Source organism: Triticum urartu, chromosome 6A, assembly GCF_056163025.1.
Source record: "Triticum urartu cultivar PI428250 chromosome 6A, HENAU_Tu73, whole genome shotgun sequence".
Taxonomy (NCBI): Eukaryota; Viridiplantae; Streptophyta; class Magnoliopsida; order Poales; family Poaceae; genus Triticum; species Triticum urartu.
Window position 1 is genome coordinate 119,909,432 of NC_141878.1, and position 26,788 is coordinate 119,936,219.

A 26,788-nucleotide genomic window follows, 5' to 3' on the forward strand; every position below is an offset into this window, starting at 1 on the left:
TTCGAGCTGCTCAGGTTGAAGTTTCTTGACATAAGCATCGCATCCCCAAACTTTTAAAAACGACAGCTTAGGTTTCTTCCCAAACCATAATTCATACGGTGTCGTCTCAACGGATTTCGACGGAGCCCTATTTAAAGTGAATGCGGCAGTCTCTAAAGCATAGCCCCAAAAAGATAGCGGTAAATCAGTAAGAGACATCATAGACCGCACCATATCCAATAGAGTGCGATTACGACGTTCAGACACACCGTTACGCTGAGGTGTTCCAGGCGGCGTGAGTTGTGAAACTATTCCACATTTTCTTAAGTGTGTGCCAAATTCGTGACTCAAGTATTCTCCTCCACGATCTGATCGTAGAAACTTGATTTTCCTGTCACCTTGATTCTCAACCTCACTCTGAAATTCCTTGAACTTTTCAAAGGTTTCAGACTTGTGTTTCATTAAGTAGACATACCCATATCTACTCAAGTCATCAGTGAGGGTGAGAACATAACGATAGCCACCGCGAGCCTCAACACTCATTGGACCGCACACATCAGTATGTATGATTTCCAATAAGTTGGTTGCTCGCTCCATTGTTCCTGAGAACGGAGTCTTGGTCATTTTTCCCATGAGGCATGGTTCGCACGTGTCAAATGATTCATAATCAAGAGACTCTAAAAGTCCATCTGCATGGAGCTTCTTCATGCGTTTGACACCTATGTGACCAAGGCGGCAGTGCCACAAGTATGTGGGACTATCATTATCAACCTTACATCTTTTGGTACTCACACTATGAATATGTGTAGTAATACGCTCAAGATTCATTAAGAACAAACCATTGACTATCGGAGCATGACCATAAAACATATCTCTCATATAAATAGAACAACCATTATTCTCGGATTTAAATGAGTAGCCATCTCGTATTAAACGAGATCCTGATACAATGTTCATGCTCAAACATGGCACTAAATAACAATTATTGAGGTTTATAACTAATCCCGTAGGTAAATGTAGAGGTAGCATGCCGACGGCGATCACATCGACCTTGGAACCATTCCCGACGCGCATCGTCACCTCGTCCTTCGCCAGTCTCCGTTTATTCCGCAGCTCCTGTTGTGAGTTGCAAATATGAGCAACGGCACCGCAGTTCCTCATCAAGTACTACATTCTCACTGATTCCCAATTTTTCACGGGCTCTGGGTTATTAAACACTCAAAAACCGATAACTGAACCGAGTCCGCACTACGGTTCAACAACTTTTGGTAATCTTCTTTACTTACGAGTTTGTACCCGATCACGTCCTTCCTACCCTATTTGGCTATAACATTACTGGGATGATTTTAACTGTGCTACCTGGTCCTTATTCCCGGAGCACAACTTTCGACGATGAGCTAAGCTTACGTCGATCTTCCTCATCATACCATTTTGCCTTAAACAACGAGCTTGGTTTCGAGTTTGTGTCATACCCTTGGGTTCAATAACCTTTCGCTTCATCATGCCTTTGGCTTGATGTCATCGCCGACCGATTACATCTTCATGAAATCTCTCAACAATTGTGTCGTGATCATCATCGGCATTTTGAGCTCTTCCAGGATGTCAATTGAGTTCATTATGAGAAATACCATCCTTGCCCTCGATGATCTGTGTTATCATCGACCACTTTATTGACTTCCCTCCAACACAAACTTATTCGTGTTTTGTGCTATACTTTGAGATCCTTGCTATCCAGCAATTATTCTTCTTTACCTTGGAGTATTACTACCTTATAGGTCAAGAAGGTCGTGAGAATTGCTCCACCTCTTAAGAATTATTGGTATAGTGATACTTTTCACCATCACCATTCTTTCTTGGTTCCCGTGTTGATTCTAGCCGGGATACCAACAGGTGAATGGTGCTGCTTGGATTCTACACTTCTAGCAACCATATTGCTTTGAAGTTAATGGTCGATAATTCATTCTTAGACCATTGGTTATCGAATCACCATTCTAACATTTATCATGCTACCTAAGCCCATATCTCGGGTGCACCTTTTACAACCAATGTTATCTCCTTGTTCACATAAGTGTGGAAATCCATCTTTTGAAAATCTCAATGAATTGTAGCGGAGTCAATCAGCCACCTCCTCGCCTCTCCTTGATTTAATGATGAACTCTTGTTTTGGAACTTGCTTCCATAGTTCAATGCCCGAGAATCTTATAATGTCATCTCGTCAATTGTGCTACACCTTTTCTTCTCAGGCATCCTAAGTTGGAGGTATCCTGACACCGGTCGGATCCGAACCTCGGTCAGATATGATGGTTGGAATATATCTCCAAGAGTTATAGCATTGGTCTTTATATGACTCGGTAATGTGATGTCATGCCTAGCACACCTGGCCGGAGGACCTATTGTGATAGTTTCCTTTTCTGCAAGATTATCCATGCTTCCATGAGGAAATTGTAAGACTTACTCTACAAGATGTTCCTGATGGATCCTTCGTGTATCCAGAGTCTGACCTTTGCCTGAAGACCATGTCAATGCTATCTCGAAGCATGTCTATGGTACTCCGATTTTCAACAAGAACATTTGGAGGCCAATGCTGAATGCTTCTTGCTCAATTATCCAAACACCATTGTATGGGTAATGTCATGAAATTCCTCTCCCATTACCTAAATGGTATTCTATGTTATATCCTGTCATGGATATCATGCTATGCTTGTCCTTGGGAAGGATATACCCCTGAAATATGTGTTTAAACACATTCTCCTTTCCATTCCTTTGTTTAATCTAATAATCACATTTTCCTTTCCATTATTTTGTTTAACCTTTCTTGTAATCTGACTTAGCTGAGCAGAGATAATTCTCTGCCTAGTTGAACCTCGTTGTATCACTCTGTCAGCAAGACCCTGTTACTATTGTTGATGACATTCCGGTAGCCACCGATGGACGAGAACTTTGCCTATTGGTCCACCTCGTTCAACGAGCAGGAAAATGGTTCTCTTCGTCCCTCGCCCTTGGTACCGACGTGGCCGACATAATTGATAGGCTATCCTCTAGCATGCCTCGTTATCATGACTGTGCAAAATATCACCGCCCTTTCTACTTTTAACCCACATGCTGGGCCCATAACCCACAGGTCCCAGGATCGAAACCTGACTGTCATGTATACCCCTATCTCCGAAGTCATTCCTCGCGATTGGCTTCGTATGAAGATCACCAGCCACCTTCCTAGAGATGATCTAATCTGGTATCAGACGCAATACTTGTTCTCGTTGCTCTGGACCCCTTTCGCACTTGGTTTCAGGCATCGAATGATTGCCTATCCGTTTGAAACTTCTCATGCTACCTTCTTACCTTGCTCTCGATATCTTCTTAAGTTTCAATTCGAGAGGTACTTATGCTTCTTCCCCGGAGTTAACCGTCAGATGCTCGATCTTGTTAGAATTCGTCCCTATAGAGTTTTTTCCCTTCCTACCCTTTCATAAGTACGGTGAAGATCCTAAAGGAAGGACGACAACTTCATCATGATGACCTGAAGCAGAGAAATGAAGACATCAATGTAATGGATCGACCTCTTCGAGAAGAGCAACTAAGACCGAGAAGAATCGTTAGGATTAAGTAACCAGATCTTTCCCCTTACTCCACCTCTTAAAATCTCGGGACGAGATTTCTTGTAGTGGATGAGATTTGTAACACCCCGAGAATCTTGCTACAGTAATCCCATGCCTAATGACGCCATGAAATCATCATCATTTTGCTAATCCTCACTTTGATTCAAATCCAGATTCAAATGCCAAGTCATATAATATTTTTTATAAAATAGTAATTTAAAAATGTTCCTTAGGTTGAAAACTTTCATTACATAATTGTCATGCATTAAACAAACATTATGGAGATGTTTAAAATACCCCTGAAAATTATAACACTGGTCCAATAGCTAATTATTTGACCTTTTCAATTTCTAAAAAAAGTTGAACACTCCCTAATCCTTTGAAACTTTTTGTAGCAACCCGGAATATTGCGCTTTACTTTTGTGCCAAGTTTTGTATTAAATAAAACTCTTTAGTAGCTCAAATAAAATGCAAAGTATGAAAGTTAAATTAAAAATAAAAAAATAAAACATATCCTACCACACTAGTGTTAGCAGACGCGCTATCCCTCTCCTTCTGCTGCTAGTGGAGGCAGGGGAGGCCGTGGCGCCATCTCCATGGCCGCCGGCCACACGTCGGCATCCGAGCCGCCTTGCCCACCTACAAGACCCCCTTGACCCCCTGGACGAACCCTAGTCCTCCCTCTCTTCCTCCCCCGCACAGTTTCTTCCGCCCAGAGCAACCACCCGAGGCGTCATGGTCGTGCCGCTATAGATCCCGTGGCCACAGACAACCCCGCGCCCAGCCGTCGTGTCCTTAGGCTCCGCCGTCGACTGCTTCGTCGTCTTCAACCACCAGATCAAGCCGGGACTCCCGAACGACTACGCCCACGACCGTCTTCCTCGCCACGGCCGCCGGAGCTCCGCCGCTCGATCCGCCACCGTCCGTCCACCACGACGCCCACGAGCCGTCCGCGTGACTTCCCTGTGAGCAGACGCGCTATCTCTCTCCTTTCCCTTCTTCAATTGATAGCCGTAACTACCCTGTACGCCATGGCCGGACCTCCGCGCCCGCAGCTGCTTGCCGCGGCCGGCCCCTCCCATGGCCGCACTCCCCTTGCCCCGGGCGCTCCCCTGCACCATGCCCCTGGCCGCCCACGCTGGCCGCGCTCGGCTCGCCCGCTGCCGCTGGCACCCGCGTGCGCTCGGCCGCCCCTGACCGCGTCGTCGCCTGAGCTCCCGTGCTGCTGAGCTGCTCCTTGCGCCGTTGTTTCTTCGCTGCTACTTCCGCCACTGCTTGCTCCTTGACCGCTGCTTGCTGCTGCCGGTAGCCGCTGTTGTGCGTGCCTGCTACTGCGCTGCTCTGCTTCGACGCTGCTGTTGCTTAGTGCAACTACTGCGCTGCTCTACTCCAGCCGCTGCTAGTTGCTGCTAAAGGCCATGGCCGAGTGTGTGCGTGCAGCGTGTGTGTGTTGTGTGCGTGCAGCGTGTGTGTGCGTGAGTGTGTGTGGCCGGCCAAAAACTAGTTTAGGGACTAGTTTAGTTTGTTTGTGTAGTTAGTAGTACTAGTTAATTAGTCCAATGGTAGATGACATGTGGACCCACTGTTAGTTAATTTTTTTTATAAAAAAGTCTAAGTCAATGACATGTGGCCCCTACACCGTTTATATGTTGACTAGTCAACTGTTGACTTTGACCCTGGCCCCACCAATGATAAACTATGGCTAGAATAGCACTAGGTGACAAAACAAATTATTGTTTTATTTCCGAATTATAAGAATTCCAAACTACTATTAAAACTTCAGAAAATCATAGTAAAATAACTGTAACTCGGATGAAAAAACTTTGTATATGAAAGTTGCTCAGACCGACGAGACAAATCTGAATACGCAGTCCGTTCGTCCGCCACGCATCCCTAGCATAGCGAACACGCGACTTTCCCCCTCCGGTTCATCTGTCCGAAAACGCGAAACACCGGGGATATTTTCCCGGATGTTTTCCTCCTTCATCGATACCACCTCATACCTCGTTAGGGCACCCCTAGCACCGCTACTTCTCTTGTCATGCATCGTTATTCATCTGTTTGCATTATATTTATTGTTTCTTCCCCCTCTTCTCTCGCTAGACACCAAGACCGACGCCGCTGCTACCCAGTACGACTACGGTGTTGACAACCCCTCTCTCCAGGCAAGCCCCCCTTGATCACCAGATATCGCCTACTCTTCTCTGTACTGCTTGCATTAGAGTAGTATAGCATGTTACTGCTTTCCGTTAATCCTATCCTGATGCATAGCCTGTCCTTGCTACTACTGTTGTTACTTTTACCTGCAATCCTAATGCTTAGTATAGGATGCTAGTTTATCATCAGTGGCCATACATTCTTGTCCGTCTGCCATGCTATACTATCGGGCCGTGATCACTCGCGAGGTGATCACGGGTATATACTATATATTTTATACATGATACATGTGATGACTAAAGTCGGGTTGGCTCAAGGAGTACCCGCGGTTGATTCACGAATTGGGGGCTGGAAGGACATACTTTCCCGACGGCCCTCTATGTGGATCTTTGTGGCGAAGCGACAGGGCAGGTTGAGACCACCTAGGAGAGAGGTGGGCCTGGCCCTGGTCGGCATTCGCGGTTATTTCAAAATAACACGCTTAACGAGATCTTGGTATTTGATCTGAGTCTGGCTACTGGCCTACACGCACTAACCATCTACGCGGGGACAGTTATGGGCACTCGACGTCGTGGTATCAGCCGAAGCCTTCGTGACGTCAGTGACTGAGCGGCGCGCGCCGGGTTGGACTGGAACTCCTACTCTTGTATAAGGGGGGCTAGGTCTGCTCACCGGCCGCGTACGCAACATGCAGGTGTGCAATGGGCGATGGGCCCAGACCCCTGCGCCATAGGATTTAGACCGGCGTGCTGACCTCTCTGTTGTGCCTAGGTAGGGTTGCGACGTGTTGATCTTCCGAGGCCGGGCATGACCCAGAAAAGTGTGTCCGGCCAAATGGGATCGAGCGTGTTGGGTTATGTAGTGCACCCCTGCAGGGAAGTTAATCTATTCGAATAGCCGTGATCTTCGGTAACAGGACGACTTGGAGTTGTACCTTGACCTTATGACAACTAGAACCGGATACTTAATAAAACACACCCTTCCAAGTGCCAGATACAACCGGTGATCGCTCTTTTACAGGGCGACGAGGGGAGGATCATCGGTTAGGATTATGCTACACGATGCTACTTGGTGAACTTACCATCTACTCTCTTCTCCTGCTGCAAGATGGAGGTTACCAGAAGCGTAGTCTTCGAAAGGACTAGCTATCCCCCTCTTATTCCGGCATTCTGCAGTTCAGTCCACATATGATACCCTTATTCCATTTGATACCAATGCATACATATATAGTGTAGCTCCTTGCTTGCGAGTACTTTGGATGAGTACTCACGGTTGCCTTGCTCCCTCTTTTTTCCCTTTCTATACTCGATTGCTGCGACCAGACGTGTAACGCCCTCGATGCGGCTATATCTCCCACGTGTCGAAGCACGACTTAGAGGCATAACCGCATTGAAAGCAATGTCGCAAGTGAGGTAATCTTCACACAACCCATGTAATACATAAGGGAAAGAGATACATAGTTGGCTTACAATCGCCACTTTACACAAATACATAAATAAAGCATTACATCATCCAAATACAATCAGGGTCCGACTACGGAACCAAAATAAAAGAAGAACCCCAAATGCGACAAGGTCCCCGATCGATCCCAACTGGGCTCCACTACTAATCAACTAGAACGAAACAACACAAAGGACAAGATCTTCATTGAGCTCCTCCTGAGCTTGGTTGCGTCATCTGCACGGACTCATCGGCACCTGCAAGCTGGTTTGGAAGTATCTGTGAGCCACGGGGACTCAGCAATCTCAAACCCTCGCGATCAAGACTATTTAAGCTTATGGGTAAGGTAAAAGGTATGAGATGGAGCTGCAGCAAGCGACTAGCATATATGGTGGCTAACATACGCAAATGAGAGAGAGAAGAGAAGGCAAAGCACGGTCGGTAAAAGTATGATCAAGAAGTGATCCTAAAACAACCTACGTCAAGCATAACTCCAACACCGTGTTCACTTCCCGGACTCCGCCGAAAAGAGACCATCACGGTAACACACGCTGTTGATTCATTTTAATTAAGTTAAGGTTCAAGTTATCTACAACCGGACATTAACAAATTCCCATCTGCCCATAACCGCGGGCACGGCTTTCGAAAGTTCAAATCCCTGCAGGGGTGTCCCAACTTAGCCCATGACAAGCTCTCACGGTCAACGAAGGAATAGACCTCCTCCCAAGACGTTCCGATCAGACTCGGTATCCCGGTTCTTCAAGACATCCTCGACAATGGTAAAACAAGTCCAGCAAGACCACCCGCTGTGCCGACAAATCCCGATAGGAGCTGCACATATCTCGTTCTCAGGGCACACCGGATAAGCTAAGCGTAGAGGAGCCGACGTAACCCAAGTTGCCAAGGGATGGCCCTGCACGGTGCTCTGGGTTGGACCAACACTCAGAGAAGCACTGGCCCGAGGGTTTAAGATAAAGATGACCCTTGGGCTGGCCTAACCCAAGGGAAAAAGAGGCTAGGTGGCAAATGGTAAAACCAATGTTGGGCCTTGCTGGAGGAGTTTTATTCAAAGCGAACTGTCAAGGGGTTCCCATTATAACCCAACCGCGTAAGGAACGCTAAATCCGGGAACATAACACCGATATGACGGAAACTAGGGCGGTAAGAGTGGAACAAAACACCAGGCATTAGGCCGAGCCTTCCACCCTTTACCAAGTATATAGATGCATTAATTAAATAAGATATATGATGATATCCCAACAAGTAAACAAGTTCCAACAAGGAACAACAACTCCATGTTCCAACAAGGAACATACTTCAATCTTCACCTGCAACTAACAACACTATAAGAGGGGCTGAGCAAAGCGGTAACATAGCCAAACAACGGTTTGCTAGGACAGGGTGGGTTAGAGGCTTGGTTCAACAATATGGGTGGCATGATAAGCAAGTGGTAGGTATCGCAGCATAGGCATAGCAAAAGAGCGAGCATCTAGCAAGCAAAGATAGAAGTGATTTCGAGGGTATGATCATCTTGCCTGAAATCCCGCAAGGAAGAAGAACGAGTCCATGAAGAAGACAAACGAACGTAGACGAACGGGTCCTCACAAACGCGACGTTACCGGAACCAACCCGAAGAAGCAAACACCGGAAAAGAAGCACACAACATAGTAAACAACCAACACATGAACATGGTATGATATGCGGGATGCGGTATGCGATGCATATGCAAGATTTGACAAGGAAAGCATGAACCTGGCCTCAACTTGGAAATCTAAGTGTGCCACTGGAAAGATGAGATGAAATCGCTTGAAAACGATATAAAGAACGCCGGAATCGGAGTTACAGTTTGGAAATGGCAAGCAATTCAAATATGGCACCGGTCTGCGATATACAGCAAGTAGCCATCTAAATGCAACAAGTTAAACATGCTACAACACTCAAACATGGCAACAAAATACATGGCAGGGATGCATTCAAGATGCTTAACAAAATATGAACACTGAGTTACGGCCAATTCATTCATTAACAGGTTCAAACAAGCATGGCAAAAATGCATATGGTAAACAGATCTTAGACTTAGTGAAATTAACACTTGTCTGGAATTTCAGATCAGGTAGCACACTTCGGAGCATGAAAACTATATGCTACAGGACCTGAACATGGCAAAGTAAAGCATGGCATGGAGCTACTCAAAGAGCTTAACAAAAGTCCCTTAGTGACCTTGAGCCAAAAGGGATCAGAAAACACAATTGCAAGCATGTGAACATGGCAAAAACATAATCAGTTCTCAGACTTAGTGAAAACTGGAGCATGCTGAAACAGATATCAAGTAGGCATGTTAACGAGCTCGATGCACTCACTACAGAGCAAGGCATGACAATCTAAGCATACACCCATCAAGAATACACATTATGCAAGCTAGACATGGCAAGAACAATAACATGGCATGCACGGATCAACTACAACATCCTCGGCAAAATCGCTAACAAGTAGACAATCTGCCCAGATTCACGAAATAGCAAAAGTAGAGCTCGATTGACTCAAGCTAGGGTGCTCCATAATTGCAAACAAAGACATGGATGGATAGAGCACTACAAGATTAACAAAACATCCTTACTGATCATCCTCAAAAGAGGCACGGATTACTAGGAAACAACATGAACATATGGCCAAATGAGATAAACAGCTCAAGGACTTGGTGGAAATGCTAAGTCCCTGAAATCAGCATTAACAAGTGCCTCACTTTGCAAGCTTGTGCTAGTCACCACACACATCACGAAAATACATGGGTTGCACCTCTGGAAAGATGGCAAAACCCTTAACAAAACATATGTAGAGCTCATGGGCATATCATGCACACATTAATTATGGCAAAAATGACAAATATCTAAATGGAGTAGCAGATCTGACAATTATCTCAAGTAGCACTCTTCTAACAGCATTTCGGGCATCAAGATGAACTCAAATGAAAATGATGCAATGGAATGAAATGATGTACTCTCTGAGACGAACATTTTGATATGCTATATGCCCAAATCGAAGTTACGGATGAAAAGTTACGGCACGATAAACAAGGGCATATGGATCTGGGAATTTCGGGGACTTAGTGAAATTACCACCTCCAGATCTAGGGTTTGGCAGCGCGTGAACCGAGGCGGCGGCGGATCTCACCGGATCCGCGCCGGAGAAGGCAGGGGCGGCGGTGGCCGGACTTGATGCGGGGGACGGCCGGAGTTGGGCTCGCCGGAGCCACCGGAAGAAGAGGCCGGCACGGTGCGGGCGATGTGGCGCCGACGAGGAGGCGCAGCGCCGGCGTGGTGGAGTGGCGTGGTGCAGGGTGGTGGTCGCCGGAGCGCGCGACGGCGACCTGGCGAAGAGGCGGGGAGGCGACGTTCGGAGGCGGCCGGGCGCGCGGGCGGCGGCGGGCGACGCGCGTGCCGCGCGGGCCGGCTGCGGGCCCCGTGGGCCGGCGGCGGGCGCGGAGGAGAGAGAGGGAGGATGCCGCTGAGGTGGAGGCGCGTGGTTGGAGGAGAGGGGCGGCTGGCTGACGTGGCAGCCGGCGATTGGCCGGGCGACGTGGCGGCTGGGTGGACGCGTCCGGCCACCGGGCGAACATGTCCGGTGGCGCGGGGAGGAGTGGATTTAGGGTTCATCCGCGATTTTTGGGAGGGGATCACATATTTATAGGTAGAGGGAGTTAAGAGAGTCTAAATGAGGTGCGATTTGCGGCCACGCGATCGTGATCGAACGCTCTAGATAATGGAGAGGGTTTTGGTGGGTTTTGGGCCACTTTGGAAGGGTGTTGGGCTGCAACACACACGAGGCCTTCTCGGTCCCTCGGTTAACCGTTGGAGTATCAAACGAAGTCCAAATGGTACGAAACTTGACAGGCGGTCTACCGGTAGTAAACCAAAGCCGCATGGCAAATCTCGGTCCAATCCGGAAATGTTTAATCCCCACACACGAGAAGAAGGTAGAAATGACCACCGGAGGAGAACGGAGTGCCGGATTGCAAAACGGACAACGGGAAAAATGCTCGAATGCATGAGACGAACATGTATGCAAATAAAATGCGCATGATGACATGATATGCAATGCATGACACGCAAGCAATGACAACGCAACAACAGCGAATAACTGGACGACACCTGGCACATCGGTCACGGGGCGTTACAAGACGTTGGAGCCCAGGAGCCAGACGCCACCGTCGACGACGACTACTACTACTCGGGAGGTGCCTACTACTACGTGCAGCCCGCTGACAACGACCAGGAGTAGTTTAGGAGGATCTCAGGCAGGAGGCCTGCACCTCTTTCGATATGTATCCCAGTTTGTGCTAGCCTTCTTAAGGCAAACTTGTTTAACCTATGTCTGTACTCATATATTGTTGCTTCCGCTGACTCGTCTATGATCGAGCTCTTGTATTCGAGCCCTCGAGGCCCCTGGCTTGTAATATGATGCTTGTATGACTTATTTTGTTTGTAGAGTTGTGTTGTGATATCTTCCCATGAGTCCCTGATCTTGATCGTACACGTTTGCATGTATGATTAGTGTACGATTGAATCGGGGGCGTCACAGTATTTCTCTTTCTTGTCATCATAAGTTTCACTATGGAAACCATTTTGACGAATATCTCTATAGCTTAGTAGGGTACGAGTTAAACTTGGGAAGCAATGAAGCATCCCTGCGTTACTCGAGTACCCACAGGGATAGTAAATATGACTCGAGTTGAGCCAACAAATACCTCATCGCGTCTAGCGATTTTAAAATATCTCATTTCTCTCAATGAGAGTGGAAACATTGGACTTCCCTGAGTATAGAGTTTATGATGCATATGTCCACAAGGCACATATCATTTTTCATTGGATTGACTCCCGTAGAAATCTATATATAAACATGAAGATTCTCAATATGAAAATCACTGTCAGATATATAGACAAATGTATTTGTACCAAAGTGCTGATACAATATATTGTGATATACAATATATGACGATGACAACAATACTTGTGTTGTTGTTACAACATCGTAAATGGACATTAATTATATTGACCACTCAGGAGATTGAAAGACTATTCATAATCTCCAAACATGTCGGTTGAGGCATATTCAACCATCACATTCTCCGTGCTCATAGGGCCCCGTCACAGCCGGTGATGTCGGATTGAAGGTTGAAGTAATATTCAAACCTTCTCCCTTGAGGTTCATTGTATCCCAGGAATTGCTGATACAGAATAACCAGATGCTGAGATCTGAATCTAATGCCTTATGATTTATAAGACATCATTTTCTGTTAGCTGTGTGATCCTGACCAGAGGTGAAATCAGGATTGCACACATTATCTCATGAGACACAAGAGCGATCATGATGTCCATGGTCCAGATAGGGCAGTGGTGGCCATTGAGGGCGAATGCCTCAAACTCTATAGCCATATGTTACCTCTATGGGTAAACCAGAGATAATTAATTTACAACCAGTAAATTAAAGACCATCATGGTTGATGTTGTAATGAACTTAGCAAAATCAGTGGGTATTTCAAGAAGTTATCTTGAAACCATTAGTGTGAATTTCAAATTGCTAAATATGACACCTTGAAGATAATCTTCAAAATGGAGTAGATCTCGCAGCACTAGAGAGTATAATCTCATGAAATCAGTAGATACTCACTCGTAATGCCTTATGTCATGACTTAGCAAAATGTGTGGGAGAGCACTTTGTAAAGCAATTATAATGTCAAAATGACAAAATATAGGCTTTAACAGTAGTCATTAATAATCTGCAAAAGGCAGTAGATCTATATGACTACCTTGTGATCTCAATACATCAATTTGAAGAAATCACCTTGAATTTTGCATTCTTATTTGCAAGAAATTAAAAATCTCAATTGCAAATAGACATATTAATCTCGACATGTAGCTAACATGGAGATATATACATTCCGGAATACATCGTAATCAACAGAAATACACTACTATTGTAATGAATAGTAATGATGTTGCAAATTCAGGTTCAAGTGAAAAACTTGAATTGTATAGACCTTAAATTAAATGAGATGATCTTGTATCAAGTTGCAAGATAATTCAGCAAAGTGAATTAATATTTTGCAAGAGAAAATTAATCTCAATCGTAATGAGATTGTTTTGTGAGAAAAGAAAATTCTCAATCACAAACCAGTAACGTAGAGGTACTGAAATTATCTTTGCAAGAGATGAAAAATCTCAATTGCGAATGAACATAATTAATCTCAACACGTGATAAACATGGAAATATATTACATCAATTTAAAATCTGAAATACCTCGGTACTCAACAGAAAACAGTACAAAAATATATGTACTGATTTTAACAGGATTGAAATCACTTGGTAGGAATGTGTTGGAACACTAATAATCTGCTACTGTGCTCAATCAGAGGGTACTCATGGAGTAGCAAATAAAGCAACGCCTGCCGGTTGCCTAAATTTCCACCGCATGCACATGGCCACGCAAGCGAGAAAGTCCAGTCAATAGAAAAGATAAGGAGAGAGAAAAGGAAAGAAATCCCCAGCAAGTCGACGCGGAGGCAGAAGGCGGAGGCTCCGGTCAGCGCGGACACGAAGGCGAGCGTGTCATCGTGAACTTGCACTTGATGTGTGGCCGGGATGTGCGCCATCGTCAACAGCGTCAGGAGCGGCGCACCGCCATCGGCCTCTACAACCGCTAGGGTCGGATGCTGTTCATTACTTCTCTCGTTCGACTCGCTGCTGATAACATGTTAGAGTAGAACGAGAGAAGTAATGTAAACTATGTATCCTTTATTAGATAAGATCTGCTATTTATACAAAGGGAAGAGACACCACTAGGAAGGCGTCTGTTCAGGTAGGCAGGGAACCGACACGGCAGATGCAACTGCCTGCGGTTAGTGAAAGCAGGGATTATTCCATAATTAACAATCATTAATTAATCCTAACAAAGATAACACCTTTGGAAATCAGCTTTGCACCTAGCAAATCTCCCTGTTCTAAAAATTCATATTCATCCACATCCATAGACAAAGATGCTTCTATAGTACAAAAATCCATGGAAACCACGAATGTGGGAAAAAATTGTTTTCAATTTGGCTGTAGAAAAAATATCCTAGCAAAATTTATGTATCCATTTAGAAAAACAAATGAAACATACTATTAATGAGTACATTTTGAATGTTTCCAAACTGTAGAAAAATGAATTTTGGAAACGAGCTATGACCATCCCAATCTTTTGGCCGATCGGCCAGAGCCGTTCGAACTATACGCACACATAAGTCTATCCAACGCCCACTGAATATGTTGCAGAAACTCCGCTGAAATAATCTTAGGGGCATGATCCTCAACAAATCTATCCACATGCTCTCAGCTTAGTCATTGATAAGAACTTTCAGCGGTGAGATCCCAGCAAACCAAAGCCAAGCAGCTCAATCTGGATCACAGCATGCAGATTGGACAATAGCATCAACAGGACCTTCTCCTTCGTCAACCACGCACGGGAGAATAAGTTAAAAGAGCGGCGCCCCCATCCATATTGATGTTGCAATAGTAGCACTATCACGTGCTCCGCCCAACTGACCGCTTGCCGACTCTCACGGTGCGCCGGTGCCGCCATCAGAATTGTAGCACAACTACTTAGAATTCAGCTCTTCGTCGGTTGGTTCCAGCATGCAGGAGGAAGATGATTATAAAGAGAAAACAGTGGGGTTGGGCCAATCAAATGGAGGAGTGGACGATGCAAAACCGGCTCCTTTTAAGAAAAGGTACTCATAATTGTGTCGTTCGAAAGAGAAATATCTGTGTCGATACAACAACGTACGGTTGTCCGGCAGAAAACATTTCATGAAAAAGTATACTTGAGTGGCACGATGTTTCTCCTCCCAGATGAACAGTAAAACCCAAAATAATAGCAAAGATAATCAAAAAATTGTGATCATTTTTCTTACACACATGTTTGAATGTTCCACACTTGGTAAAACACCATTGTAAAACAAACACAAAAGGAAAATTACGGATCTTACAAGATTTAGACCAGAAGTGGAAGAAATACATGCATCCCAGAATCAAATTCAGAAAGTTTGGTATGCAGATCAGCCATTGGTTCAAAGTCAAAGAGACATGGCATCACATGAACCGGGAGAAGGTTACGCAAGAATACCACTACAATGGCAAATTTGTGGGGCCCATATATCCATTGAATCAATAATTTTGGAGAAACTAATTGAGTAGTATAAAAGTAGTTGTTGTAATTGCCGTCAGCTAAGAGCAAAAGACCGTCCAAATAGCAATCATAATCCATTTGGAACATTTTTTTTCTTTTTCTTGTTCATCCTCAGACGTTGCATACGTTCTCACAGATTGTTCAAACAATGTAGGCAATACAGTTCGCAACTCATCATAGGTAAGAACAATTTAAAAACAGCATAAAATATAGATCATTGGTCTTAAACACAGATATGAAATGAGACAATTCTATTTCTATAATCATCAGAAAAACATCAAACAAAATAGATATGAATCAAAACCAAGAAAGGAAAACATGCATCTGGAGGACTCAGAATATGGGTGGTGATATAGCAGTATGGTCGGCAAGGCAAAAAAATGCCAATTACAACGGAGACCAAATATCAATCTTCACCATCCCAGCGAAAAACCAACCGAATTAATGTTTCTCTTCAGTGAAGATACTAAAGGATGCAACACAAACCATGTTAACACCCATGAGTTAGGGAGCAGCTGCGAATGTTTTGAGAAACAAGATTTAGTTTTATCATAAGTTTCTACGTTTCAGAATCCTACATTCCAAACAGGCCTGGTACAAATATATCAGATTAAAACCAACATCATTAAGTCAGACACCAAAAAAGAACATTAAATAAGGTAAATTAACATGGCTCAGACATCCAAGGAAGGAGTCATCGCCACTGATTTCACCCAATTAAAAGAAGTACAGCAAAAACATATTATTGTTAAGTATGCAAAGCAAGTATAACAACAAAATATCATGTTAAATCAAGAAGATAAAGCAGAGAGAAAAAAAGATTCAAATGGGTAATATCAACATGGCTCAGACATCCAAGGAAGGAATTAGCAGCATTAGCTCTCAAGCCTGGCAGGGCGAAAGCTCTTAGGCGGCAACTGCGAATGTTTTGAGAAACAAGCCAAAGTTTTATCATCATCGCCACTGATTTCACCCAATTAAAAGAAGTAAAGCAAAAGTATATTATTGTTAAGTATGCAAAGCAAGTATAACAACAAAATATCATGTTAAATCAAGAAGATAAAGCAGAGAGAAAAAAAGATTCAGATGAGTAAAATCAACATGGCTCAGACATCCAAGGAAGGAATTAGCAGCATTAGCTCTCAAGCCTGGCAGGGCGAAAGCTCTTAGGCGGCAACTGCGAATGTTTTGAGAAACATGCCAAAGTTTTATCATCATCGCCACTGATTTCACCCAATTAAAAGAAGTACAGCAAAAATATATTATTGTTAAGTAGGAAAAGCAAGTATAACAACAAAATATCCTGTTAAATCAAGAAGATAAAGCAGAGAAAAAAAAGATTCAAATGAGTAAAATCAACATGGCTCAGACATCCAAGGAAGGAATTAGCAGCATTAGCTCTCAAGCCTGGCAGGGCGAAAGCTCTTAGGCGGCAACTGCGAATGTTTTGAGAAACAAGCCTATGTTTTATCATCATCACCATTGATTTACTCCAATTTAAAATAAGCTTAGAAATAGGTTTTTTTTAATGAAACAAAACAGCTCTGTGTTCCGACTAAATCACGTCCACAGGTAACTATCAAACGTGAAACATCCAAGATCTCTCTGTTGGCACAAAGTAGCATCTCTGGTCAAAGCTGTAGCTACCAGAGACATGGCAACACGCCCAATGAAAAACACCCAAGCAGTCACAACACAACAACCTAAAGTCCAAGCAATCATACCATAAGAAACACAAATCATCTCAAGGAGTTGGTAAATCATCCTGAGAAATTGGCAATGAACAAATGAAAACGTGAACTAATCCAAAGATATAAATGCACCAGTTAGAGGGAGGGGGGAGGTCAGACGGCCAAGGGTTTGTCTTCAAAAGTACTGCTGAAGAGGCAGTATCAGAAACTCTAGTCCACATAAATGTCATCAACACTCAACTCCCTAACTAGCTGATGATGCAAACAGAAAAGATGTAAAAATTGAGAAACGGATATCAAAAAAATAAATAGAGAACAAACCAATCAGCAAGGGAGAATCTAGAACACAGTACTGGCATAAGCACAAATACCCAACTGCACAATAGTGTTCTGCAAAAGAAGAACAGGAAAACTGTACGCTACATTGTGCAAAAAAAAGCATAGTTGTCATTCACGAGAGGCAGATCTCAAAGAGGCAAGGATAACAAGAAGTCCAGTTGTCAGTGTGATTGAGATAATATTACCATGGCAAAAACAGCTTCAAATGAATGACACTTGATACTTAAAGAGTTATGCTACCAACCTCCATATGAAATCTTCAAACCTAGCATTCCAATTGGAATCATATTTTCATTTTTACATACCTATTTTAATGCATAATTCTTAACCAGCTTTAGGAGCATGGTTGTGCTGAACTTCTCTACACACGAGTAACCGTACTTGAAAACACAAAAATGTTAGATATTATCCATAGTTTTGCCATGCTTTCATCCCTACTGAATAACTATCAGGATTAAGGATTAAAATTATCAGGGCAGATAAATCAACAAACCTAGACCTAGAGCACATCACCGTTAACAAACTATGATCTGCCCAAAAGCGCATGCCTGCCTTGAACTTGAATGAACTGGCAGCAAAGCAAAACATAAGAAACGTTGATGATAGATAACAGCCTACAGTGCAGAATTGAAGATAGCTGGCCTCACCTCTGCGGGATGCAGCACGGTTTTGGGTTAATATGGTGAGATTTCTAATGGACGACCTGAAAATCTTCTTCAAGTATTCCACCTTTTTCTCCGCAAGAAAAAAAAAGTGGAGTACTTGAAGAAGACGTTCAGGTACTCCAGCTTGGCGGATCTCTCCTCGACTGGTCTCCTGCGTGAATTTTGGCACGCCGGTGGCTCTGGGATGTTCAAGCAAGCGCCGCATGCTGCCGGTAGCATGAGGTTCCTGCTTGAACACCACAGAGCCGCCGGGCTCCCCGACAAAACCGGCGGACGGCGCACATCATCCGGACGAGATCCAGCCAGCAGAAGGAGACGCGGCTCGACGGGGGAAGCCGCGGAAGGTGGTCGGCGGCGTCGACGGGGTCTGGGGAAACGGGCGCGGCGGCTGACGGGAGGCGCTCAGGCGCGGGGCGCGGCGATAAGGATGGGGTGGGGAGGAGGATGCTGAGGAGAGGAGATGGGATCTGAGATCTGGGAGGGCGTGGCGGCGTCGCTGCGAGGAGGGTTTGGTGAAGGGTTGGGGGTGGACGGGTGGTGCGCTGGAGAATGTATAGGGGTGGGCGATCTTCGTCGGGCTCAAGAAAACCAATTCGATACGGCCCTTGTGTTTTAGGGTCTGACGCAGACCGGGCCTGGCCTAGTTGAGGTGGGCTATGATCTCAAAAGATAATTCACATTCAGTGCTCTTCGCGGCGAAAGGCCTCCGCTCGTTGCGGCTAATTGCCAAGCGGACGCACAGGCCACTCCAACTAGGCCGGCCTATTAGCGTAGCACAGTGAAATATCCCAGCGGCTAACCAACGGAATTCGAGAGCTTCGAGATCTCTGAGGCAACATGCCCCCTCTATTATATGCATCTTAGAAATCCAAATAGAGGGCTCACGTGTTGAGAGCATGATAGGATCTTTAGGTTTTGAAAAGAGTTTTGTTGTAAGCAGTAGAGGTAGAAGTGATGGTTTTGGTATCTTTTGGAATGAAGCAATAAAGTTAGAAATTCTCGGTTATTCAGAGTATCACGTTGATGTACTTGTGAAAGAACTAGTCCTGGTGCAAACTAGGATCACTTTTGTCTATGGAGAAGCACAAGTGCAAGAAAGATATAAAACCTGGGATATGATGCGTGGCATTGCTAATACCAGCAATCATCCCTGGGTTGTAGTTGGCGACTTCAACGAAGTGTTGCATGGCCACGAGCATGATGGGGTGTGTGCGAGAAGCCAAGCGCAGATGGATCTGTTCCGAGATGTTTTGGATACTTGCAGCCTTACCGACATCGGATATAAGGTGCAGAGCTGGACTTTTGAGGAAAAAAGTCGCCGGAGGATCATTCACAAGAGTGAGATTGGACAGAGTCGTAGCAACGCCGGACTGGTTGATGGCGTTTCCGACAGCAGAAGTCAAGCACCTAGCGGCGGCAAGTTCTGATCACGTAGCCCTATTACTTACGCTGCAAGAAATGCATGCATGCAGGAGGGGCCCGAAATCATTTCAATATGAGGTATGTTGGGAGCGGGATCCCTCGCTGGGCTCGGTAGTGGCCGACAAGTGGGCAGAGGCGCCAGGCAAATCGATGGAGCAGATCAAGACAAAATTACAAGAGCTGTCGGGCGAGCTATCAACCTGGGATCACGTGCATTTTGGCAGCGTTCGGCAGGAAATCAGTGCACTAAAGACAAAATTGCAGATGCTCCGCGCAATTCCAGAACGATCATGGCCGACTAGAGAGGAAACAAAAATTACAGATCAACTTGTCGAACTATTTCACCGAGAGGAAATACTCTGGAGACAGCGTGCACGTGTTGACTGGTTGATCCATGGTGATAAAAATACCTACTTTTTTCACTTGCGTGCTAGTAGGCGAAGAAGAAAAATCAAATCAAAGAACTATTGCGTTCGGATGGTACATTGGCAGATAATGTGATGGAGATGGAGACTATGGCAACGTCGTTTTACAAAAATATTTACATGTCAAAAGGTTTAGCGGATATGGGGCCGGTCCTGCATACTATTCCACGCAAAGTTACTGATTTAATGAATGATGCATTGAATGCTCCATATAGAGAGGAGGTGAAAATAGCTTTTTTCATATGTTCCCGACGAAGGCCCCAGGCCCAGATGGATACCCAACTCATTTCTTTCAGCGTCACTGGGAGGTTTGTGGTAACGAAGTGAAAAATGCAGTACTACGGATAGTGGAGGGTACAGAATCAGCAGCATGCATTAATGAACAGTCCTGGTGTTGATACCAAAGGTAAAAAATCCCACCTTATTAGCTCAGTTAAGACCGATTAGCCTTTGCAATGTGCTCTACAAAATTGCTTCAAAGGTGATAGCTAACCGTGTGAAAGTTATTTTGCCTGATATAATATCTGAAGAGCAGTCAGCCTTTGTTCCTGGACGGTTGATAACTGATAACATTATCACTGCGTACGACTGTCTCCATTTTATGAAAAGGAACAAATCAAAGAAGCACCGGTCTTTTGCACTCAACTCGACATGATGAAAGCATATGACAGGGTCGAGTGGCCCTATCTGAGGGTGGTGATGATGAAACTGGGCTTCACGGAAAGGTGGGTAAATATAGTGATGAACTTAGTCACTTCGGTTAAGTTGTCGGTGCTTTTCAATGGGAACAAGTTGGAGGAGTTTGAACCATCAAGAGGGATCAGACAAGGGGGACCCAATCAGCCCTTATTTGTTCTTGCTTGCGGCAGAGGGCCTGTCGTGCATGTTTAAACTCCAAGAATGAGTCATCCAATCTGAGTGGGTTACAAGTGGCACCTACGGCGCCCCAGGTAAGTCACTTGTTATTTGCTGATGACAGACTGCTGTTTTGTAAGGCGAGTAATGCTGGTGCTGAAGAGGTGAACCTGGTACTGAACAATTACTGTGAAGCTTCGTGCCAACAGATTAACTTTGCGAAATCTTCTATCTATTTTAGTAAGGGTGTCCCTGATAGCACCCGGGAAGTGATCAAAGACACTCTCAATGTTCCAAATGAAACACTCAATGAGAAGTATCTGGGTATGCCATCTGACATAGGAAATTCCAAAAATGGGGCTTTCAAATATTTGAAGGATCATTTGTGGAGCAAAGTGCAAGGTTGGCTAGAGAATACTATATCAACAACGGGTAAGGAGGTGCTAGTTAAAGCAGTGGCACAAGCATTTCCGGTCTTCTCTATGTCTTGCTTCAAGTTGCCGAGGGGATTGTGTGAACACCTTAATATGCTCATAAGAAAGTTCTGGTGGGGCTCTAAGGATGGCAAGAGAAAACCTCACTGGGTCTCATGGAAGTCCATGACAGAGCCAAAAGGTATGGGAGGACTGGGTTTTAAGGATTTCGAGCTTTTCAACTTATCTATGTTGGCACGCCAAGCATGGAGACTCCTTCAGAACCCTGAAACCCTCAGCGCACGTGTGCTGAAAAGTGTCTACTTCCCGGACACAGATATATTACAGGCAAACCTGGGCGGCCACCCAAGTCAGGTCTGGCGGGCAATAGTTGAAGGCCAAGACGTGCTAAAGCAAGGTATCATTCGCCGCATAGGCAATGGTGAAACTACCAACATCTGGGCAGATACTTGGATACCGAGGGACGAGATGATGCGCCCGTACGGATGCCGGGTGGCCGAGCTGATTGACAACACCAGTGCCACGTGGGATGTCCAACGCGTCAACCAGGTTTTCATGCCAACGGATGCTAAGGTCATTTTAAGCATTCCTTTATGTACACGCAACACAGATGACTTCTGGAGCCGGAACTTTGAAAGGAACGGTGTTTTCTCGGTCAAGTCATCATATCGCATGTTAGTGGAAACCAGAAGGCGTCGGGAGGCCTGGTTGGAAAACACAACAGGCTCTTCAATGATAGTAGCAGAAGAAGGAACATGGAAAATATTATGGAGCACAAAGGTACTGGGGAAAGTGAAAATGTTTCTGTGGCGTTTATCAAGACAATCCCTCCCAACAGAAGATGTTCGAGCTCATAGACACATGTCACACAGCTCGGCTCGTGGGATGTGTGGAGCGCTAGATTCATGGAGGCACTCGCTGCTAAACTGTACATCATCCCGATGTGTGTGGGCTTTGGTTGATGATGACCTTGCCCAACCTCTTGTTGCTACCACCAAACCAAAAGCTAAGCTATGGCTTTTTACACTTATGGAATCCCTTTCACATGACCAGTTTGTGCTGCTAACGGTCACGCTGTGGGCAATATGGACGACCCGTTGGAAGGCAATTCACGAAGGGATTTTTCAAACACCACAGGCCACCACTGATTTTGTCAGGAGATTTATAGTTGAGCTTGAGGTGCTGGAAAACAAGAAGGAACCCATAGCAAGAGGCGGTCTCCCTGCTCAGGTCAGGCCACAAGCTCCACCTGCGGGTTGGTTCAAAATTCACGTTGACGCCGGTGTCAGAGCTGGGAGGGGAGGATCAGCCATTGCGATGTGCAGGGATCAACAAGGCAACTACCTGGGGAGCTCAGCGCTGGTCATTGCTGGAGTGGACGACCCAGCGATTTTGGAGACAATTGCATGCCGAGAATGTAACGCCCCGAGACCAATGTGCCAGGTGTCCTCCAGTTATTCGCTGTTGTTGCCTTGTCATTTGCTTGCGTGTCATGCATTGCATATCATGTCATCATGTGCATTTCATTTGCATACATGTTCATCTCATGCACCCGAGCATTTTCCCCGTTGTCCATTTTGCATTCCGGCGCTCCTATCTCCTCCGGTGGTCATTTCTACCTTTCTTTCGGGTGTGGGGATTAAACATTTCCGGATTGGACCGAGACTTGCCAAGCGGCCTTGGTTTACTATCGGTAGACCGCCTGTCAAGTTTCGTACCATTTGGACTTCGTTCGATGCTCCAACGGTTAACCGAGGGACTGAGAAGGCCTCGTGTGTGTTGCAGCCCAGCACCCCTCCAAAGTGGCCCCAAACCCACCTAAACCTCCTCCATCATCTAGAGCATTCGATCACGATCGCGTGGCCAAAAACCGCACCTCATTTGGACTCTCCTAGCTCCCTCCACCTATAAATATGTGGTCTCCTCCGAAATTCTCGCGCAGATCTAACCCTAGCTTCGTCCTCCTCGCGCCCGGACAAAACCCCCACCGCGCCGGACATGCCCGCCGCCCCGCCGCCATGTCGCCTCAACCAATGGGGAGCCGCCACCGCCCTCACCCAATCGGACGCCGCCACCTCGCCCGCGCCTCTCTCTCCTCCGCCGCGGCCCGTGGGGCCCGAGTTAGGCCCGCCCGGGCCCGGAGGCGCCCGCCGCCGCTCTTGCGTGCCCAGGCCGCGCCGGACCTCATCGTCGGGCCGTGCCCGACGCCGCTGCTCGCCGCTGCGCTCGCCGCCGGCCGCCGCCTCCACCACGCGACCTGGCCACCGCCCGTCTCCGCCGCCTTGGGGTCACCGGATCCGCTGCCCAGGGCAACTCCGGCGAGCCCCCGCGCCTCCTTCTCCGTCTCCGGCGTCCCTCCGGCCAGCTCCGGTGAGCTCACGTCGGGGGTGGACGAGATCCACCGGGTGCCCGATCCAAACGTGCGGCCGCGTCCCGATCCGCTCCGTCCCGGATCCCTCCATCCCGCGTTGGCTTTTCGCGGAGGTTTAAATTTCACTAAGTCCCCGAAATTTCCAGATTCATATGCCCATCTTCATCGCATCGTAACTTTGCATCCGCAGCTCCGTTTTGGTCATGTATCATATCAAAATGTTCGTCTCAGAGAGCACATCATTTCATCTCATTGCATCATTTTCCTTTGAGTTCATCTTGATGCCCGAAATGCTGTTGGTAGAGTGCTATTTGAGTTAATTGTCAGATCTGCTGCATCAAATAGCTATTTGTCATTTTTGCCATGATTAATGTGTGCATGATATGCCCCTGAGCTCTACATGAGTTTTGTTATATGCTTTGCCATCTTTACAGAGGTGCTATCCATGTATTTTTGTGATATGTGTGGTGACTAGCACAAGCTTACAAAGTGGTGCATTCGTTAATGCTGATTTCAGGGACTTAGCAATTCCACTAAGTCCTTGATGTGTCTTTATCAATATGCCATATGTTCATGTTGTTTCCTAGTGATCCGTGCCTCTTTTGAGGATGATCAGTAAGCATGATTTGTTCATATTGTGGTGCTCTATCCATCCATGTATTTGTTTGCATTTATGGAGCACCCTAGCTTGATTCAATCGAGCTCTACCTTTGCTATTTCGTGAATCTGGGCAGATTGTCTACTTGTTAGCGATTTTGCCGAGGATGTTGTTGTTGATCCGTGCATGCTATGTTGTTGTTCTTACCATGTCTAGCTTGTATAATGTGTATTCTTGATGGGTATATGCTTAGATTGTCATGCCTTGCTCTGTAGTGAGTGCATCGAGCTCGTAAACATGCCTACTTGATATCTGATTTGCATGCTCCACTTTTTCACTAAGTCTGAGATCTGATTATGTTTTTGCCATGTTCACATGCTTGCAATTGTATTTTCTGATCTCTTTTGGCTCAAGGTCACTAAGGGACTTTTGTTAAGCTCCTTGAGTAGCTCCATGCCATGCCTTGCTTTGCCATGTTAAGTTCCTGTAGCATATAGTTTTCATGCTCCAAAGTGTGCTACCTGATCTGAAATTCCAGGCTTGTGTTAATTTCACTAAGTCTGAAACCTGTTTACCAATTACACTTTTGCCATGCTTGTTTGAACCTGTTAATGGATGAATTGGCCGTAGCTCAGTGTTCATCTTTTGTCAAGCATCATGAGCGGATCCCTGCCATGTATTTTGTTGCCATGTTTGGGTGCTGTAGCATGTTTAATTTGTTGCATTTAGATGGCTACTTGCTGCTTATCGCAGACCGGTGCCATATTTATTTTGCTTGCCATTTCCAAACCGTGCATCCGATTCCTGCGATCTTTATATCGATTTCAACCGAAATCACCTCACCTTTCCAGTGGCACTCTTGGAATCCCAAGTTGAGGCCAGGTTCATCATTCCTTGTCAAATCATGCATATGCATCACATACCGCATCCCGCATATCATACCATGTTCATGTGTTGGTTGTTTACTATGTTGTGTGCTTTCTTTTCCGGTGTTGCTTCTTCGGGTTAGTTCCGGTAACGTCGCGTTTGTGAGGACCCGTTCGTCTATGTCCGTTTGTCTTCTTCATGGACTCGTTCTTCTTCCTTGCGGGATTTCAGGCAAGATGACCATACCCTCGAAATCACTTCTATCTTTACTTGCTAGTTGCTCGCTCTTTTGCTATGCCTATGTTGCGATACCCACCACTTGCTTATCATGCCTTCCCTATTGTTGAACCAAGCCTCTAACCCACCTTGTCCTAGCAAACCGTTGTTTGGCTATGTTACCGCTTTGCTCAGCCCCTCTTATAGCGTTGTTAGTTGCAGGTGAAGATTGAAGTATGTTCCTTGTTGGAACATGGAGATGTTGTTCCTTGTTGGAACACGTTTACTTGTTGGGATATCACAATATCTCTTATCTAATTAATGCATCTATATACTTGGTAAAGGGTGGAAGGCTCGGCCTTATGCCTGGTGTTTTGTTCCACTCTTGCCGCCCTAGTTTCCGTCATATCGGTGTTATGTTCCCGGATTTTGCGTTCCTTACGCGGTTGGGTAATAATGGGAACCCCTTGATAGTTCGCCTTGAATAAAACTCCTCCAGCAAGGCCCAACATTGGTTTTACCATTCGCCACCTAGCCTTTTCTTTCCCTTGGGTTCTGCAGACTCAAGGGTCATCTTATTTTAACCCCCCCGGGCCAGTGCTCCTCTGAGTGTTGGTCCAATCGAGCGATGTCCGAGGCTACCAGGGGCAACTCTGGGCTGGCTTACCCGACGTCTGGCTCATCCGGTGTGCCCTGAGAACGAGAAATGTGCAGCTCCTATCGGGATTTGTCGGCACATCTGGGTGGCTTTGCTGGTCTTGTTTTACCATTGTCGAAATGTCTTGTAACCGGGATTCCGAGTCTGATCGGGTCTTCCCGCTAGAAGGAATATCCTTCGTTGACCGTGAGAGATTGTGATGGGCTAAGTTGGGACACCCCTGCAGGGATTTGAACTTTCGAAAGCCGTGCCCGCGGTTATGGGCAGATGGGAATGTGTTAATATCCGGTTGTAGAAAACCTGAAGTTGACCTTAATTAAAATGCATCAACCGCGTGTGTAACCGTGATGGTCTCTTTCCGGCGGAGTCCGGGAAGTGAACACGGTGTTGGAGTTATGCTTGACGTAGGTCGTTCTAGGATCACTTTTGATCATAGTTTCTCGACCGTGCTTTGCCTTCTCTTCTCGCTCTTATTTGCGTTTGTTAGCCACCATATATGCTAGTCGCTTGCTGCAGCTCCACCTCATACCTTTACCTTACCCATAAGCTTAAATAGTCTTGATCACGTGGGTGTGAGATTGCTGAGTCCCTGTGACTCACAGATACTTCCAAAACCAGTTTGCAGGTGCCGATGATACCGTGCAGATGACGCAACCAAGCTCAAGGAGGAGCTCAATGAAGATCTTGTCCTTTGTGTTGCTTCATTCTAGTTGATCAGTAGTGGAGCCTAGTTGGGGTCGATCGGGGATCTGTGTAGCATTTGGGGTAGTCTTCTTTTATTTTGGCTCCGTAGTCGGGCCTTGATTGTATTTGGATGATGTAATGCTTTATTCATGTAATTGTGTGAAGTG

General features: G+C 45.7%; 2 long non-coding RNA genes and 7 other non-coding genes across 9 annotated transcripts; 1 reads left to right on the top strand and 8 right to left on the bottom strand.

Moving 5' to 3' along the window:
• Positions 1–3,879: 3,879 nt before the first annotated feature.
• LOC147964389 (uncharacterized) lies at positions 3,880–11,672 on the top strand. Its single transcript, XR_015607549.1, has 2 exons — positions 3,880–4,540; positions 5,679–11,672. It is a non-coding gene; the product is annotated as an uncharacterized LOC147964389 (long non-coding RNA).
• Positions 11,673–14,282: 2,610 nt separating this feature from the next.
• On the bottom strand, positions 14,283–19,201 carry LOC125516080 (uncharacterized). The gene is made up of 2 exons (XR_007287229.2): positions 18,074–19,201; positions 14,283–17,994 (listed from the first exon to the last, which is right to left on the bottom strand). It is a non-coding gene; the product is annotated as an uncharacterized LOC125516080 (long non-coding RNA).
• LOC125528315 (small nucleolar RNA SNORD34) lies at positions 15,501–15,581 on the bottom strand. The gene has a single exon (XR_007292368.2). It is a non-coding gene; the product is annotated as a small nucleolar RNA SNORD34 (small nucleolar RNA).
• LOC125528316 (small nucleolar RNA Z43) lies at positions 15,726–15,818 on the bottom strand. The gene has a single exon (XR_007292369.1). It is a non-coding gene; the product is annotated as a small nucleolar RNA Z43 (small nucleolar RNA).
• On the bottom strand, positions 16,239–16,359 carry LOC125528310 (small nucleolar RNA SNORD14). The gene has a single exon (XR_007287726.1). It is a non-coding gene; the product is annotated as a small nucleolar RNA SNORD14 (small nucleolar RNA).
• Positions 16,499–16,619, bottom strand: LOC125517680 (small nucleolar RNA SNORD14). Its single transcript, XR_007292366.1, has one exon. It is a non-coding gene; the product is annotated as a small nucleolar RNA SNORD14 (small nucleolar RNA).
• On the bottom strand, positions 16,758–16,878 carry LOC125528314 (small nucleolar RNA SNORD14). The gene has a single exon (XR_007292367.1). It is a non-coding gene; the product is annotated as a small nucleolar RNA SNORD14 (small nucleolar RNA).
• Positions 16,918–17,063, bottom strand: LOC125528312 (small nucleolar RNA snoR2/U65). The gene has a single exon (XR_007292365.1). It is a non-coding gene; the product is annotated as a small nucleolar RNA snoR2/U65 (small nucleolar RNA).
• LOC125528311 (small nucleolar RNA Z157/R69/R10) lies at positions 17,233–17,332 on the bottom strand. The gene has a single exon (XR_007292364.1). It is a non-coding gene; the product is annotated as a small nucleolar RNA Z157/R69/R10 (small nucleolar RNA).
• Positions 19,202–26,788: the final 7,587 nt, after the last annotated feature.